The following is an 18521-nucleotide window of genomic DNA, read 5'->3' as shown; positions in this document are numbered from 1 at the left end:
ATCTCCAATTTTTTAAATATCTTTTGTCTCTCCCGTCAATGCGTTTATTTGTAGTCTCCATGTGAATCCTTGGGCCTCTTCCCTTTTTCTCATTTCCCGACTCCCCCTTGTCCATGTCTTATCTCTTTGCTGGATTATTGCTCATCTTCCCAGTGGGACTTCCCCAGCCACTGCTGTGGAGGATGCTGAGCTGAACTGTAACATGCTTATTAGAGTAGTACTTTATATAAGAAATGATAACTTTTGCTTTTATAATATCCAGCAAGACTGAGGCAGAGAAAAAAAGAAGTCTAACAAGGCAGATGAGAAGGGAATGATCTGGGTAGAAGGGAGAAAGTACTAAAACATAAAGGGGTATAGATGCTCAAAACCAGCATGACCAACAATATAGTCTGGTAGGTCAGTGATACTCACCAGGATGATTCAAGACTTAAAGAGGTGGCAGATTTGCTAAGCAATTACACACCGAGACCGGACAGACCCAGGGAGCCAGAAGACTAAATTAAATTATCAAACACGAGACACTGAGCAAGCTGAGCTACTTGTACACAGCATTTGTATTTGGAATAAATAAACTGCAATTGTTATTCCTTCCTCCCAGGCTTCCAGCCTAGGGGCAGAGTCAGGATGAAATGAACACAACAGTTTAAACATCCACATTCTGGTTTACATGACTCAAAAAAGGAAGAGGTTTATTTATTCCCAGGGTGGCTCAGCCCTATTCCTCCTGACCTTATCTGTGTACAGTTTGTACTTGGAGAAAGGGACCACCTTCCACCCGATCTCTGAGGACAGAAAATTAAGCATTATCCTGCATCTCTCTCATCTGTTAGACAGCAAGTCCACGTGGCTGCCTTCCCTCTTCTAACAGCACGTGTGCCAGTCCCTCCGCCCAAGTCCACTGGACTTGGCTGCTAGAGTCACGCCTCCAACCAGCACACCTGATCGGGCCACCTCCTGCTTTAAACCTGTGCCGCCCCTGATGTCTCCAGGGTGAAGTGTAGCGCCCTCAGCCCTGCTTCCTAGAACCTCTGGAGTCTGACCCCATCACATCTGCTTCTACCACCGATCTCCACAAACCAGAGCTCTAGTAGATGACTTTTTCCAGAACTTACCAGGACTTTCCATGCTGCATTGTCATTGTCCATGCTTGGAATGTCCCTCCCTTATATGTCTGACTAGGAAACTGGTAGTCATTCAGTGGCAGTGCAATGCTTCCCAAGTGAGACTGGTCATGCAAATCATCTCGGGGCTGCTTTTAACACACACACACACACACACTTTGGATCCCTGGGCCATGCTTTAGTGCTGTGGATTCCTAATATATGGAAGTGTATTTGAGTTATTCTAAAGATGACAACCACCAAAGTATACAGTATTTTTAGTTATAGGCTTTTGATTTGAAGGTCCATTTTTTGCCTCACCTAAAATTGATACGCATTCATATTTTTGAGTGACAAATGCTAGTAATAGTAAAATTTTTTTTTTAATATTTATAAGCAGTTCTGTATGAATTGAAACCTTCCCCATGTCACCCCAAGCTCTGTGAGGTTAGAATGGTGGGAGACCTCTGAGGGGAGGAGGGAAGCTTCTGACCCTGGTCCTCACAGCTAGAGAGATGGGCCGGGCAGCCCGTGGTCTCCCTGGCCTCAGAGCAGAGGGCCCAGTTCTATTTCTTAGTTCACGGCATGTTATCATTATATGTCCATGCAAGGCTCTTCTCTTGTTTTATTTATCTATTCCCTATTTTTCCCTAATTTCTTTTTTAAAAATTTTTATTGGAGGTTAGTTGATTTACAATGTTGTGTTAGTTTCAGGTGTATAGCAAAGTGAATCTGTTATGCATATACATATATTCGCTTTTTTCAGATTCTTTTCCCATATAGGCCATTACAGACTATTGAGTAGAGTTCCCTGTGCTGTACAGTAGGTCCTTATTAGTTATCTATTGCTATTTTATATATAGTAGTGTGTTTATGTCAATCCCAATCTTCCAATTTATCCCTCCCCCCTCTTACCCTCTGGTAACCATAAGTTTGTTTTCTATATCTGTAGCTCTATTTCTGTTCTAATTTTCTTTTATTTAACCATTCTAAAGTATTTAATGTCTATTTTTTGTGTGCATCCTTGCGTTATGTGTGTTGTTTGTGTGCAAAAGTTTGACTTATGTAAATTTATTCAAATGGTATTGTTATCTGTCTCATCTTGTTTATTATGCCTGGTTTACCATTTTGGAAGGGATGGGAAATCATGGAGCCCTGCAATGGACATTTATCACATTTTTAATGAAATACCCACTATGCGCAGCTCTAATAAGGAGAGGGGCAATATGGTGATGTGGCTAAGAGCGCTGGCTCTGGGTTCTGAATGCCGGGGTCCAAATCCTAGCTTCTCCACTTATTAGCTTCATGGTCTTAGGTAGGGTCCTTAATCTCTCTGCTTTTAATAACTTGTAAAGTGGGGACACTTCAGCACACCTCAAAGGTTGTTGTGAAGGTTAAATGTGATAAGCATATCTGGGCTCTTCCACTTATTGGAGAAAAATCACACTACAGATTGTACTGCAAACTGTTGATGATGTCTACTCCCTTCTGGATCCTCAGTGATGCCCAGTGGCCCCCTTAGCTGTAATTAAATCCTTTTCAGCATTTCCTTACTAGGTTTCCTGGATTCTCAAATCCCTTTATCCCCAGCAGGCTCACATTCAGCAACCTTGCCTCTTATTTTTTAAAGCTTAAGTCCTCCACCTACACTAGAGGGTCAAGGTTCCTGCCCTTGGGGAAATAACATCCTAAAAGGGGACACAGGCAATAAACAAGTCAACAACCCATAGGGAAAATGTCTTTACCTAGCCAGAAATGCTTTGAAGATAACATAATAGGGAAACTTTCATTTGGGTGGAAAGGAAAGGCCTTTCTGAGGAGGTGACGTTGAAGCTGAGACAAGGCTGTCGTTTGAAGATCAACGAGCAACAAAGTCTAGACAGAGAGAACAATCTGTGCAGCAACCCTGAGGGGAGAAGGATGTGAGTGAGGAGCAGAAGGTCAGCCAGCAATGCTGAAATCCAGTAAGCAAGAGGGAACACAGCAGGATCAGGCCAGAGCAGCCCAGTCCAGTAGAACTTACTGCGATGAAGGACATGTTTTACCTCTGTGCTGTACACTATGGTAATCCCTGGCCACATGTGGCTATTTAAATTTAAGATAATATAAATTAAATAAAACCTAAAATTCAGTTTTTCAATCACATTAGTCACATCTGGCTCTGTGAATATAAATATGTGTAAAAATTGTTAAAGAAATATTAAAGTTTTTTTTTTTTTTTTTTTACTATTACCAGCATTTCAAATGCTCAGTAGCCACATGTGGCTGGTGGCTACCATATTGGACTGTATAGGCTCAGAGGGGAAGCGGAAACAGATCAGTGGGGCTTTGCCCACCAAGGTGAGTTGTTTTGATTATTTGCTAAGTATGGTGAGAAGCCTCTGGAGGGTTTGACAAAGAGACTACTGTGATTGATTTATATGTTAAAAAATCTCTGAGGCAGCTGGGAAGAGGGCAGGGGTAGGGAGGCACCTGGAGAGGCAAGAGGGGAAAGAAGTTATAACTATTGCATTTGCCTGGGGAAGCGAGATGAGGGTAGCTTGGACTGGTGTGGCAGCAGTGGAGCAAAGAGGTGGATGGATTACAGACTTATTTTGGTGATCAGTCCAATACGAGTAATTGATGACTCAGATGTGAGATGCAAAGGAAAGAAACAAATATTGACTCCTTGGTTTTTGATCTGAGCAAAATTATTCCTTTACGTGTACTAATGCCATTAATTAGGCTCTTCCCATTTTTAAGGTGGATGACACTCCCTTCCTCTCTTCCAACTATGGATCCATTTTAATGACTACACTTAGTGCATAAGGATTGCTCGATGTGGCTGGAGGGTTCTGCCTCTCCCGTCACACTTCCGTTGACATTGCTGTTTTCCAGGTCACCATTGACTTTCTCATCATCAAACAAAATGGCTAATTCTTAGTTCCAGTCCTGACTAGTTGCTGCAATATGTGCAGTTGTTGATTTAATTCCTTCATCCGTTGACCCACAGGCCACTCTCTTCTCATCCTCTTCCTGACTCTAAACCTGTGCCTTCTCGTTGATCTCTTCGCTGCTCCTGCTTGGCCCCCTCCACGTGTTGGCGTCCGCAGGCTCAGTCTTGCTATTTCTCTCTTGCACAACCTGGTGAACAGCTCCACTCCATTGCCTGCATTTCCCATCTATATTCTGCAGTCTCACAAATCTATAAAGTAGTAGCACCAGCCTTTTCTATGAGCCAGGAACTTTGCTAATTGAGTTAAACATGTTGTCTCATTCAATCCTTCCCTGAACTCTGTGGGTAGGTATGATTATTCTAATTGTCAGATGAGGGAGCAAAGGCTCAGGAAGGTGTAAGAACTTACCCAAGCTCAAAGAATTAAAAGTGGAGAGCTTGGATTTAAAACCAGGCCCATGCGGCTCCTCAGCTGTTGTTATAACCAGCGCTTCCTGCTGTCCATAGCCCCAGCTCAGACCTCACATTTCCAGATCTATACTTCGAGCCACTTAGTGAAACACACATGCATGGAGCTCGCACATCTGAAAACAGGCATAAAACCAAACTTATCACCTGCTCCTTACCTTCTATGAATCCCACAAAACAAACAAATAATAACAAACTGAAATATCTCCTCCCCTTGTGTTCCTTATTTGGCCTCATGGTACACCTAATCCAGTCTCCAAAACTAGAAACATCTTCATCTTTTAATACTTCTCTGCCTTCCTACATTACATTGATTTCCAAGTCCTACAGGGTGTACTGCACAGGTGCCCTTCACCTAAAGGAACAGGCACTTCTAGAGTTTGAGAACCACTCTAGGCTGCATTAGGATCACCTGGAGGGCTCATTAAACTCCAGATCAATGGGCCCTGTACCCAGAGTTTCTAATTCAGTAGGTTCAGCTTCTAAGGATGTGCAGATCTAAAAGTTCCCAGGTGATGCTGCTGGTTAGTGGGATATACACAAGCGCCAAGTGCAGCAGAAGCATAGAGGAGGGAAGGATTTGTTTTGCCTGGGAATAAGAAGGAAGGCTTTTTAAAGTGTGAAAACCAGTCAACCACCAAATGACTTGGAATGGGTGCTCTTTGTCTCTGCAAAACTGACCCCATTAGCCAGTATCACCATTATCCAGAGTCACATTTCCTTCCAGGCTCACAAATATAGTGTTAACATGTCATCCCCCTCTTGTGTATCCTTCCCCAGTCCTCGGCCTCTGATCTAAACTAGAATCTGTCTAGCAGCATCAGAGTCCATACCCCTTTTCATAGGCCCTTGCAAAAAATGATGAATGACTAGTCTGCTTTCAAACTGCCAGACACAGGGCATGAGAAGGCAGAGAGAAAGCCCAGGAGAGACCTGTGCCTGGCAACTGCAGCTGCCTCTGTCTCTCCTGTTCTTCAGGACCTCACTCTGTTCCATAATTTGCAGAACCCCATTAACTTTGGACCCTGCCTTCTGAGAGGTGTACATCGCCACTCTCCCCCCACACCTGGTCAGATGAGGATGCTTGGCTATGGGCTGGAACTAATCAGAGTAGCACAAGACGGAGGAAAGCCAGCACCATGAGGATCATGCTTATCTTCTCAGTTTCTCATAGCTTCTCTCCCTCCTCCCTCTTACCACATTTCTAGACTTACAAGCAAATGTTTCTTTCCAGAGAATCAAAACAACAATTTAAAAAATGAATGAGACAATGGAGAAGTGTAATTCACAGGATTTTAATAAGTGCACAAAACAACATTGTAATTTAGGTGGTAATGAAACAGGAAAAAATAACTCTATAATGCCACCATTCATTTATTTATTTTTAATATTAATTAATTAATTAATTAATGATTTCAGCTCTGCAGGGTCTTAGTTGTGGCTTTAGTTGCGGCATGTGGACTCTTAGTTGTGACATGCGGGATCTAGTTCCCCGAACAGGGATCGAACCTGGGCCCCCTGCATTGGGAGCCCGGAGTCTTACCCACTGGACCACCAGGGAAGTTCCTATAATCCCACCATTTAAGTGTGTCGAACAAAGTAGACATTTTTCAAGAAATGGGGCTTCTAATCCTTATATCTGCAGATATTTACGACCAGAGTATTGATTAAAGTTCCTTGGCCCTGGCTGCAGATCTGAGTCACTAGGAAACATGGACATCCAGGCCCTCTGGAGTTGGAGCTCAGGCATATGAACCTCTACTTTCATAACTTTTTATCAAAGTAAACATATCATGTCAATAATGTGAACTTTCACGAACTGAGCAAACTTGGGTAACCAGTGCTCAGATCAAGAAACAATTTACCGCCAGCGGCTCAAGAGAGCCATTTGTACCCCTTTCCAGTTATTACAGCCCAGCCAAAGTTGTCAATATCCTAACATAATGGATTAGTTTGCTTTTGGAATTTAACAAAAAAAAAAACCCTAAAATAATATATACTTTTGTGTCTAGCTTCTTTCCCTCAGTGTTGTGTGAGGTTCATCCATATTGTTGCAAATAGTTCTGATTTATTCATTCTCACTGCTGTATAGTATTTCATTCTGTGAATAAACCTCAATTTATTTATCCATTTTACTGTTGATGACAGTTAACAAGTGATAATTAAGATCTATTAAAATTAAGAACTTCTATTCAACAAAAGTCACCATTAAGAGAACGAGATAAAAAAAACAAAAAAGAGAATGAGATGGCAAGAAAGATATTCTCAATACATACACATAAAACAAAAGACTTGTACCCTGAATATAATATATATATATTACGTATTAACAAGTAGAAAGCCAACTCAGAAAAAATACTTGACACATCTCAAAAGAAAATATACAAATGACCAATAAACACACACTCAACGTCATGAGTGGTTCAGGATATGGAAATTAAAACAATCACTGAAATGGCTAAAATAAAAAGGACAGAGTACCAAGTGATGGTGAGAATACAGAACAGTGAGGATTCTCACACACTATTGATGTGAGTGTTAACTTGTACAACCTCTTTAGGAACTCTTAGGTAGATCTACAAAAGCTGATCACATGCATCTCCTATGATTTAGCAATTTTATTCTCAGATATACACTCTACAGAGTCAGATATATATGTGCACCAAAAGATAAGTATAAGATGTTCTTTGCAGCACATTTGCTATGGCCCCAAACAGGCAACTTTATGTTTAAAATGCTCTGCAGGTGGATTTTGAGGACTCATCAGGGCAGAGAACCATGACAATATCAAATGCATTTTTGATAGAATTTTAATTTAAAATTTCATTTTATATGCTGATTTAACAGGAAAATTATAAGACGTTACCTTTCTTCTTTGCAAGAAACAAGCTGAAATGATGGAAATGGCTAGAAATTATTTACTTATAAAATACTAAATTTTGGTTGTTTGTTGAAATACTAAATATTTTATATGATATTTTTGTTAGGTGGTAGAATCTTTAAGAAGCCTTTGGCCTTGATGGTGGAATCAACTATGGGAAGGGGTTAAGGTCAGGAAAACATAATAATAATTCTTTAGTAATAAGTCTGTACTGTAATATGATACAACTTGGTCCTCATTTGTATCATGAAATAAAAAAGGAGACTGGAAACGATTTCCCCTCCCAGGGAAGCCACCTGTTCTTCAGGTAGCATCACCAGGATGACCATCTTTTCAGGTTAGTCTCTCACTAGAGAGGCCCCAAGTGGGAGCCAGGCTGTCTGTTGGGTGTCTAATCCTCTAATTATCCCTAGAGGTATTGCTTTTACTGCCATGTGACAGGTGCAGGAGTTGAGGCTGAGGGAGGCAACATCACCTGTAGGAAGGTCACACCGCCCCTAGTAACAGAGTCAGATACTCTGGGGAGTGGGTGTTTCTGATGCCCGCTGTGGAGACACAGGCAACAGGTATTCATCTAGGACTTTTTAAATCACCATGCTAAGCACTGGATTATGTCAGGGTGTCTAGGAGGGGTGGAGACCTGAGAGTTGGTCGAAGAGGAAATTGTACTTTTGTGAGTGGGGAGGCTGTTTTCTTTGGAGGATGGCAGCCACGATGTCTGTAGAGTAGAAGGCAAAAGTGCTGATTCACTCTTTCTGGTTGTGGCTGGACTTGACAGGAGAAGAACAATGTACCCAGTTTGAATGGTACTCTGCAAAGTAGGGGTATGCCCTGGCGGTGAAGGTTACAGTCTAGGTGATGGATAGTCTGCAAAGATGGAGAATCTCTTTGATAAGTAGGAGAGTGGTGGCCAGTACTGTTTGGTGGGGTGGGGGAGGGTATTTCTGGAGACAAGTTAGGGTCCATATGGTGAGGGAGGCTGGGCATGTTTCTGGAGATGGGCCTCTAGTCAGAGTTTCCAGGGGCATTTGAGAAGAGGAGTGGGGTTTCCAGGGGCACTTCTGGGCTGCCCAGACCTATTCTTGCCCAGGAGGTAATCAAGGGTAGTGCTGAGGTGAAGAGACTGGGTCAGGACTATGAATCGATAGCAGTGGCCTTGGCTGCAGGCGGTACATTTACTTGTGCTGGTAGGTCCCTCTCAGCTCCCTATCCCACTCCAGTAATACTCCCCGGACTGCTTTAGGATCTCCTGGTTCTCAGGTAGATGCTCCAGGGAAGATGTGTCTTTCTCCTTGCTGCCCTGTGGCCTGATGACAGACGTCTGATCTTCATTTGGCGTGGTGTACAAGGCCATCAAGGTGCTACTGGAGCCAGGTGCTAAGGATCTGATCTCAACTGAGGTATGAAGCTCTGGAGGGCACCCCCCAAATCATGGCCAGTTACGACCATTTATCAAACACTTGCCCTGTGCTGGGCACTATAATCTATGTTTTACAGGGCACTTCCCCTCCCCCCCTACACCTCACAACAATTTTTCAGTGTGAATATTTTGATTTCATTTAACAGTTGAGATGCTTAGGATAAGAAAGGGAAAGATTTGCCTGAGGTCCCCAAACTTGTAAATAGCAGAGGCTGGGTTTAACTTGGTTTGTGTGATTCTAAAAACGGTGTCCTCTCTAACGTATAACTTGGGCTGGAAAGGTCAGGCTGGAGAAAAGTGTATAAGTGTGTGGTCTACACATCAGGCCTGGGAGCTGGGTGGTTGGAATGAGTGAATGGAAGAGCTCAGATTCTGCACTCCTTGAGGGTGATATTGTCCACAAGGGGGCGGCAAAAAAACACAGGTATTAACAATGTTTTGTGTCCCTACAAAGGGCGAGAGTATGTGTGGTGTTAACATTTCATGGGGGGGGCGGTGCAATCAGAAAAACAAGTCTAGGGACTTCCCTGGTGGCGCAGTGGTTAAGAATCTGACTGCCAATGTAGGGAACACGGGTTCGAGCCCTGGTCCGGGAAGATCCTACATGCCGTGGAGCAACTAAGCCCGTGCGCCACAACTACTGAGCCTGCGCTCTAGAGCCCGTGAGCCACAACTACTGAAGCCAGTGCACCTAGAGTCCGTGCTCCGCAACAAGAGAAGCCACCGCAATGAGAAGCCCATGCACCGCAAAGAAGAGTAGCCCCTGCCCACCACAACTAGAGAAGGCCTGCGCACAGCAACGAAGACCCAACGCAGCCAAAAATAAATAAATAAATTTATTTTTTAAAAATCTAACAATGCTCCTTAGGGAGGTGATAATAATTAAAAGGTTGAGAAACACTGCTCTAGATGCATATGAGAGAGAGGAGGGTACTGTGATTAGGTTTTAACCTGTCCCTTTGAAGATCCAGTCTCCAATGGGACATAGCAGGGCTGAATTTTGCTTAATTTTACCTGGAAGGAAGCCTTACTGTACAGTGGGAAGAAATATAGTGTCTTCCATAGTGGACATCATCATTCTGTCATTCATTTGTCCACAGATTCTGTCCTGAGCTGGCTGACTGCAGAGCTATTGGTGGGTCTAGGAGGCTGAGAAACTGGAGGGCTGGTAGAGGGTGAAAAATATGATTTCAAGCATTTATGAGCAAGGGTGAACTGGGTAGAGGGGAGCAATGGTTTACCCTCCCAGGTTTTGGCTACTCAGAGCGTGGTCCTCAGGAGGCAGCATCAGCACCACATGGGGAGCTTGTTAGAAATGTAGCATCTTAGGCCCCACCCAGCCCTACTGGGGTCAGAAAGTAAAGTTCGCAAGCCTCTCAGGTGATTTGTGTGCACATTAGATTTTTGAGAAGCAAGCTGTAGGCCAGTGGGTCTCAGCCTTGGCTACATATTAGAATCACCTGGAGAGATGAAACGCTGTAAGACCCTCAGGCCCCACTCGCGACTACTTGGTTTAGGCGCTGGTTCCAGAAGGCTCCTTGTGGGTGTTTGTTTTATGCTGAGCAACCTGATTTATGGTTTGAATAGATCACTCTGCTGCTTTGAGGGTAATTTGTGAGAGTGTGTGTGGAAGGGCGGCAAGACCAGGAATGGATGCAGGAAAACCAGGGAGCTCTTCCATATTTGCTCCATCAAGCAGAGCAAAACTGGGTCAGTGTTTTCTTTACTCATACATCTGGGCTTTCCTTCAAGGTAGGAAAGAGTTCCCACTTTCATCCCCACACTATGATCTCACATCCTCAGCTGTACTCTCTGTGATGCTCAGGAGTGTCATGAGTAATTTACATTGTAAGAGGACCACTTGGCAGCCGCATATCAAGAATAGATTCTCCAGGAACAAGGGAGGAAGTAAAGAGGCTGTTAAAGTGGCTTTTCTAGGAGAGACATGTGGCTTCAACGAGGGGGTAGCAGAAGTGGGAAGAGTTGGGTTTAGGATTGATTTTTCGATTGCAGTTGCTGATGAATTGGATTTGGTAAGTGAAAAAGGATCACTTGACATTTTTACTTGAAGCACAAATTTTAGTTTGTTACTATGTTTAATTATATTCTATTTTTAATCCAGATTGCTTTCTCCCTCTTGCAGTTATGTACTGTTTGGGATAATTTAAACTTTCAGAGTTCTAGGGGTGCGTGAGCACTGTCCACACACCACTCTTCAGTCTGTGCTGTGACTCTGATTTATCATATATGCCAAACCCAAGCTTAATGTTTAGCCCTGGTCCTCCAGAGTCACTGCAAATTGTGATGATGTGGACTCACTTTCTGCTTGTTGGAACTCAGTGGTCACAGGTCTCTTGGGAAAAGCAGGATTTATCAACCTTAGCACTCTTGACATTTTGGGCTACATAATTCTTTGTCACTGGGGGACTGTCCTGTACATTGTAAGATGTTTAGTAGCATCCCTAGCCTCTACCCTGTTGTGACGATCCAAAATGTCTCCAGACGTTGACAGCTACTCTTCGGAGGGTAAAATTGCCCTAAGTTGAAGACTACTCTGGCTGGAAGGAAGACTTAGAGTGTACATTTTTCGTTGCCTAGTAGGAGTGTTCCTTGAGGAGACCCTGTCTTCCTTTCTTTCAAAGGGCTTTGGGCCCATGAACTGGCTTAAGGCTGGCAATTGGTTGAGGGTCCACAAGTCTTTATTGCTGAATCAGGTATGACTTCTTTTCGCCACACTACTTATACTAATCAAATTGGACATTAGTAAGGTGATCACCTATTTCAGTTCTAGGGACATGATGATCAACTATCGAAAGTCAAAGGTCTCCATGGGTCAGACTCTTCTGTTGACTTTCAGCTCTGCTGCCCATTGTGGTAACCATATCTTCCTTGTCTTCTGTGATTAAATGCTACCAATTGGCTCCTGCCAGTCCAGTGTCTCATTCTCCCCATTGAATTCAGAGACCCCAGTTTGATGGCAGCATTTCCCCCTCTCATCTCTAACCTTTAGAGAACAGCCACCGTAACACTCTTTATGGAAGCTGGGCTTCCTTCCCCAATGCATTTCTCAAAGCCTTAGTGGAAGGTATATCTGCAGGACCATTCTGGGAGACATAGAGGTATCTGAACAAGTATTGCATAATAAATCCACTTAAGCATGTCATTTTTCCAAAGCCTTTGGATCCCTTCATCAGTATACCAAGAAGCTTATGAAACTTCAAGTTCATTTAGTCTAAAGTACCTTTAACTCCAGGTTTAGGGTCATTTGCAGCCCCTCGAGCTAACACACTGATTTCAGAATCTCTGCTTTGTGCACTTAAAGAAACTAATTTCGGAGGGTCCAACAATATATTTCTTCTTCCCTGGTCCAATACAATTTAAGATCCATTCCCTTGCACATTACTGAGGTTCTGTCAACGTGTACTGACAAAATATTGCAGTTCTCGAGGTGTGTATTGACCTCCTTGTGAGTCACACTTCATAGATTACCTCCTGGGGCTTGCTGGGACTTGAGGATCAGTAGAATTTAGGCGTTCAAGGTCCCCAGCGTCATGGGAATCTGCTCCCATATTCCTATCGCAAATTTTAATTCGTATTCCTTCTCAATCTGTGTCCTAACCTTAACATAAGAAACGCTGCAAAGTTGAGAATTCAACCTGTGTTGTAATTCAGGCACCCAAAGGATTAAATTCATGTTTGGTTTTCAGAAATCTTGGTCTGTGGTCCAGGATATCCTTATCTTTCAGGACAGTTATAAATCCTTAAGCTCATCAGTTTCTTTTCCCCCTCCACATTCTTCAGTGCACTTAGAAGCACTCATTCACTCCCAAACTTTTTTATTTTCATTAAAATCTTCCTTGATAGCAGTTAGTTCACTCAAATCCTTGCCTTCTGTTGACACTTGATTACAGATGTCTCCCGGTGATACTTCAACTAAATCTTTTGCATGTCATAAACTACCACTGTCTCCTTTAGTCTTGTCTCTTTAACTGTATCAGGAAATCAGCTCCAGATAACCCAAAGCTAATTTAGAGAACCATCCCTAAGTTTCTGTTCCCTGGAATCACTTTTAGTTTCAATTCTATATCAGTCAGCGTTCAATCAGAGGAAAAAACTGTGAATAATATGGAATATGGGATCTATTATAGGATTTAGACCTTACACAATTGTAGGAGGAGATAGAGGAGTCTCTGGAAAGCTGGTGCCTCTCTAGCTAGTGGAGGCCTGAGGCCACTGAAGTCAGTAGGTTCCAGGAGTTGACAAGAAAAGCTGGACGTGAAACAGGGGAGACTGGGGACAAATTGGGATTACATCTATCTCTCAGTGCCTCCAACTTAATGTCGCAGGTGACCTTCACCCAGTACCTGATCCAGGACGTGGAGAGGACAGAAGAGGAGACTTGGAGGGAGCTGGAGAAGCTCCGGGCCCAGCTGCTGCCCTGCTCCCAGAAGGTGAATCAACATGTCCAACTGTAACAACATAAGTGAACTGCCGCAGGGCACCCTGTACTGACCTTTAGACTTTAATGGCTGCTGCTTTGCTTTGGAGAGTGAAATATCCTGCAAATTTCTCTTATGTCAAAATGTAACCCACAGGAATTCTTGGAAATAAAGCTCCAATTTAGCTAAATTAACAACGTAGAAAGCCACCACAGAAGGGGTTGAATTTGGAATTGATTTTGGAAACAGAGCTAACAGCAGTTGTCAATGGATTGGATTGTTTAGATGAGTGATAGACGAGTACTTGCACATTTTTTTGTTTGGACAGTTTTCTTTAACTTGAAATTTTGATTCCTTTTTTTGAGTAAAACAGGCTCTTTACTCTTGATAAGGTTATTTCTTTTTTTAAACTTTTTATTTTTACTGAAGTATAGTTGATGTACAATATTAAGTAACAGGTATACAGCATAGTAAATCACAAGGATTACTTTTTTTCTTGCATCTGTAGTGGAAACTTTAGCAGTAGACATTAATTGCTTCAGGTATGTCAAATAGATGCATCATTTTTTTGGCAATGTCAATGCTCTCATTTTTAATACAGATTATGCTCTCATTTTAAATTATGCTCTCATTTTTAATCCAGATTATGTTCTCTCTCTTGTAATTATATAATGGTTTTGATAATTCACCTTTCATAGCTCTAGGAGTGCTTGAATACTGCCCCAGTGGGTTGCCATTATCCTCACATCACTCTTCAGGGCATTATGGTTTCCTTATTAATTCAAGATTAATGATTGGTCCATAGCTTCAAGAATTGGACCCACCTTCTGCTTGTTGAAGCTCTTTCCTCCAATGACAGCCAGGTCACCCTCTTTTCCTGATTTCCTTCTTGTCTTCTCAGCCTTTTTTTTTTTTTTTTTGCGGTACACGGGCCTCTCACTGTTGTGGCCTCTCCCATTGCGGAGCACAGGCTCCGGACGCGCAGGCTCAGCGGCCATGGCTCACGGGCCCAGCCTCTCCGCGGCATGTGGGATCCTCCCAGACCGGGGCACGAACCCGTGTCCCCTGCATCAGCAGGCGGACTCTCAACCACTACGCCACCAGGGAAGCCCTTCTCAGCCTTTTTTTGCCTGCACTTCCTTTGGTTGTTTCTCTAGTGTGGCATCCCCAGGGCCCTGCCTTTTATTTTTCTCTCTTTTGCTCTCCAAGAAAGATAAATTTCACTATATCAGGAGATGGTACCACTTACTCCGGTGGCTTGCAATCTACATAACAGCACCTGCTATTTGTCGAGCAGCTATTATATGCCATGTGAGTTACTAATATATATAGTCTTTAATTTTGAAAAACCCTGCAGTCTTTTGTAAGAAACCCTTATTGTGGGTATTAATTATCCCAATTTTCCCAGTGAGGAAACTAAGGCTCAGTAAAGTTCAGGATTTTGCTCAAGCCAGTTAGTAAGTGGATTTGAACCAAGGTCTGCCTGACTTGTAAGCTATTATCATAACAACTACGATTTACTGCTGCCTAAAGATCCAGCTCAGATCTCCTCATTATCAGACTTTAATATCCAGTGGCATGCAGGAGAGACAGTACCTGAATGTAGCCTATCATTTCAAACTTAGTACATATAAATCCATTCAATCTCACCAACCATTCCACCAGTTCCAACCCCCAACCCCATCCAAAAGGTACACACTTCCTCTGGTGTTCCTTATTCTTTTCGAGGTAACAGTCTCCAAAAGTTTCTGAATCTTGAGACATCTTGGGCCCTCCGTCTCCTGCACTGCCTGTACCTGGTTGCTTACCAAGTCCTCCAATGTTGGGGTCAGAGGTATCTCTGCATCACTGTGGCTCCAATGTCATTTTCCACTTCCTTCCTGAACTCTTGCCACTGTTCTTCCCATTTCACAATTGGCTGTCTATACTGCTGCCAAAATTATCTTCTGAAAGAAAAATCAATCTGGTCCTGTCAGTTTGCTTTAAAACTTTTGACTCCATTTTGCCTACAAAATAAATATGAATCTCCTTGGTATGCTGCCCAAGGCCCTTGATGATTGGCCTGGCCTATCTTGCAGTCAGCTATTTTTCACACATATATAAGTGATTACTTTTCAGATGGATTATAGATGCCATATAGATGCAGAAAATATAAACATTTCCAAACTCGACTGAATTCATTTTGACTTTTTATCATTTTGACTATTTTCTCAATCAATGGATACTTTAAAAAGCACAACTATTATCAGGTAGAGATGGATTTTTATATTTGGTAGGAAAGATTCTCATATTATAAATATTGGGAAACCAACTAGATTAGATTCTCATGAAATATGTCATACAGGTTTCAGAGTTTATTTCAAGAAATTTTCTTAGCCAAAGTTAGTAGAAGGATATGGACTCTAAGTTCAATGGTGTACTTGGACTGATAAATTTGGTTTTCTATGTATATTGGGGGAACCGAAGGGGGAAATTGTAAGGTAGGATGGTGGAGGTAGGATGGTGTAGGAATACAAGCCCTAAGGCCTATAAAAAGCTGGGAATGATTTTATCTTCATTCTCAATAATTCAAATAAAAATTTTAAATGCCCCTAGCTTTTTAAAATGACTCCAAAAGGGGAATAAAGGCAGAGTTGGGAAAGGACGTGATTTAGTAATATAGAAATGTCATATTGCAAAACTCTGTCTTTTATTACAATCTGTGATAAAAGGGAGGATGAAAACTATTTTCCATCCTAATGAAGCTATGGTTCTTCAGCACCATCCCCAAGACCCTGTCTTGTGTGGTCAGTCTCCCACTGGTGAAGCAGTGTGTGGAGAGAGTGGGCTGTGGGTTCAGACAGGTTTGAGTTCCAATCCTAGGCATTCTCTCTGACCTTAAACAAATCAAAGCTCTGAGACTCTCTTTTCTGTTCTTCAAATGGGAATAAAATACACATTTCAAAGTAATGGTGAGGTTTCTATGAAGTAAGGTTGATCTGCAGGGAATTTATACAGGTTCATTTGCTTTCCCCAGTGCCATGCTTCCAGATATCTTCTATATGTTTAGTGCTTCAATCTCTGGGTGTCCTTGGAGCTGATTCAGTCCAGTTGGTGGACAGATATGGAAACTCAAGAGGTCTTATAGGTTATCTGCAGCTGTATGACCAGGTTCCTACCCGGTGTTTCTTCCCCTTCATTGATTTTATTCCAAGTGATGAAGAAACCAGATGACAGTGAAATAATATGGAGATAGAAAATTGGCTTGGAGGTAGAAAATATTCAAGAGCCTACCTAATGTCAGTGCTGTGCCGGGAGTTGGTGGACAAAGCAACCCATTTACCTGAGGTGCTCACAGCCTGGCAGCAGTGACACAGACGTAACCCAAGAGCTACAGGACAGATTAGACTGGAGTAACCATAAGTGAAGTGCCAGATGCTGCAGACCCAGAGGAAGGAGGGATGCATTCTGCCTGGGGACAATGTAGAATGGCATCTAGAGTCTGGGGCACTGTGTGTGTTCCTGTGGGGAGGGCAGTCTACCAGCTCTCCATTCATTAATGCAACACAAATCCATGGAGCAACAAATCTGTGCCAGCTAACCACTGCATCCTGCTACCAGATATGAGAATAGGAGGAGAGAGAACCTACCGATAATGTACTGTCACGGAGTGGGGACAGGAATAAGATGCAGGGGAACGTAACAATGCTAGGCAATAATTTTCTCTAAAAGAGATGTAAACAGAAGCAGAAGCAACATTATGTACAGTGCAGCAAACCAGGCAACCTCTGAATGGCTGGGAGGGGCTTGTTATTCTCTGTGGAAACCCCTCTTACTTGGTCACACTTCTTTTCTGACAGCCAGATGCATAAATACAGCTTTACCCCTCACCCTCTCCCTTTTCTCTGCTCCTTGCTTCTATTCTATACACAGCTCCCTCCTACCCATCCCCCTTTTCCTCTGGACTGCTGGTCTGAGGTAGCATCTGCCTAGTGCAGCAGGGGCTCCACCCCTTTGAAGCCCTGCTGGAACCCTGCAGGAGTTGGGTAACTTGCAGTCTGAACTAATGTATCCAGACAAGCAGAATGCGGAGGTGCTGGGGGCAGGGGGCGGGGGGGAAAGAGAGAGCAGGCTGAGAACAGCTGAGGGCTGCCCGCAGCCCCCGTGGTGCAAGTCCACATCTATTTCTACATCGCATCTCTCTGTACAGTTTTGAGTTATCTAAAATCAGAGAGTAAGTCAGTGGTGTTCAAGCTTCAAGTGGTGTTCAAGTCTTCAGAATCTCCAAGGGGGCTTTTAAAAGATGCAATCATCCAGGCCACACAGAGACCCATAGAAGTGGAATTCTTTCTTGGAGATCCAGTGTGAGAACATTTTACAAAGCTGTACAGGGGTTACTTATGATGTGCATTTAGAGCTAAGAATCATAGGAATTAATTCAATTTTCTATAGACTTCTCATGAAAAGTTATTTTTGTGAGCTACCATTAGGGGAAGCTGACAAACCAGCTCCTTTCACATATGGAAGAGTGAAGCTCAAAGATTGTAAATGTCTAAGAAAATTGAAATTTCAAAATATGAAAACTTTAAGTAGTTTTTAATATTTCCTGTCTTAAGTTTGTTGCAGATTTATGGGAGTAGTTGGGAAGTCTTCTGCTTAGGTTCTCCAGTCTGGAAGGGTTTGCAGGCTATCCTGGGCCAGATGTAAGATGTCTTTTTTTACAAAAATAATTGTGGTGGTGCCTGGATGTCAAATATTAACTTTTATCCCACAAGGATAATAACAATGGCTGACATTATTTTTTGGCCATGCCATGCAGCTTGTGGGATCTCAGTTCCCTGACTGGGGATTGAACCCAGGCCGTGGCAGTGGAAGCCCAGAATCCTTACCACTAGGCTACCAGGGAACTCCCTAATGGCTAACATTTTAAAAGCTCCTACTGTGTGCCAGATGCTCTGCTAGATCTCACTAATTCTCTGATTACTTCTAAACCCACAGCAGTTCTGGAAAGTTGTTAGATGGCCTCCACCTGACAGGTGAAGAACTGAGGTTTAATGTCACCCAGCTTGTAAGTGATAAAGCCAGGATTCTAAAATGTATATCTCTGATTCCAGAGTCCAGAATCTCAAAATGAGAGCTTATGAGAGAACAAAGCTGAATGGATAGCACTGACCAAACAGGAGGCAAAGCCCAGAATGCTTGTGTATGTAGATCAAATATGGCTGGTACTAAGGAGGCTGGAGCAGGGGACATGATGACCGAGACAAGATACGGTTATACTTGGCAATTTACCTGT

The sequence above is a fragment of the Orcinus orca genome, chromosome 9 (genome assembly GCF_937001465.1).
Source record: "Orcinus orca chromosome 9, mOrcOrc1.1, whole genome shotgun sequence".
Classification (NCBI taxonomy): Eukaryota; Metazoa; Chordata; class Mammalia; order Artiodactyla; family Delphinidae; genus Orcinus; species Orcinus orca.
This window is presented reverse-complemented; position numbering follows the sequence as displayed.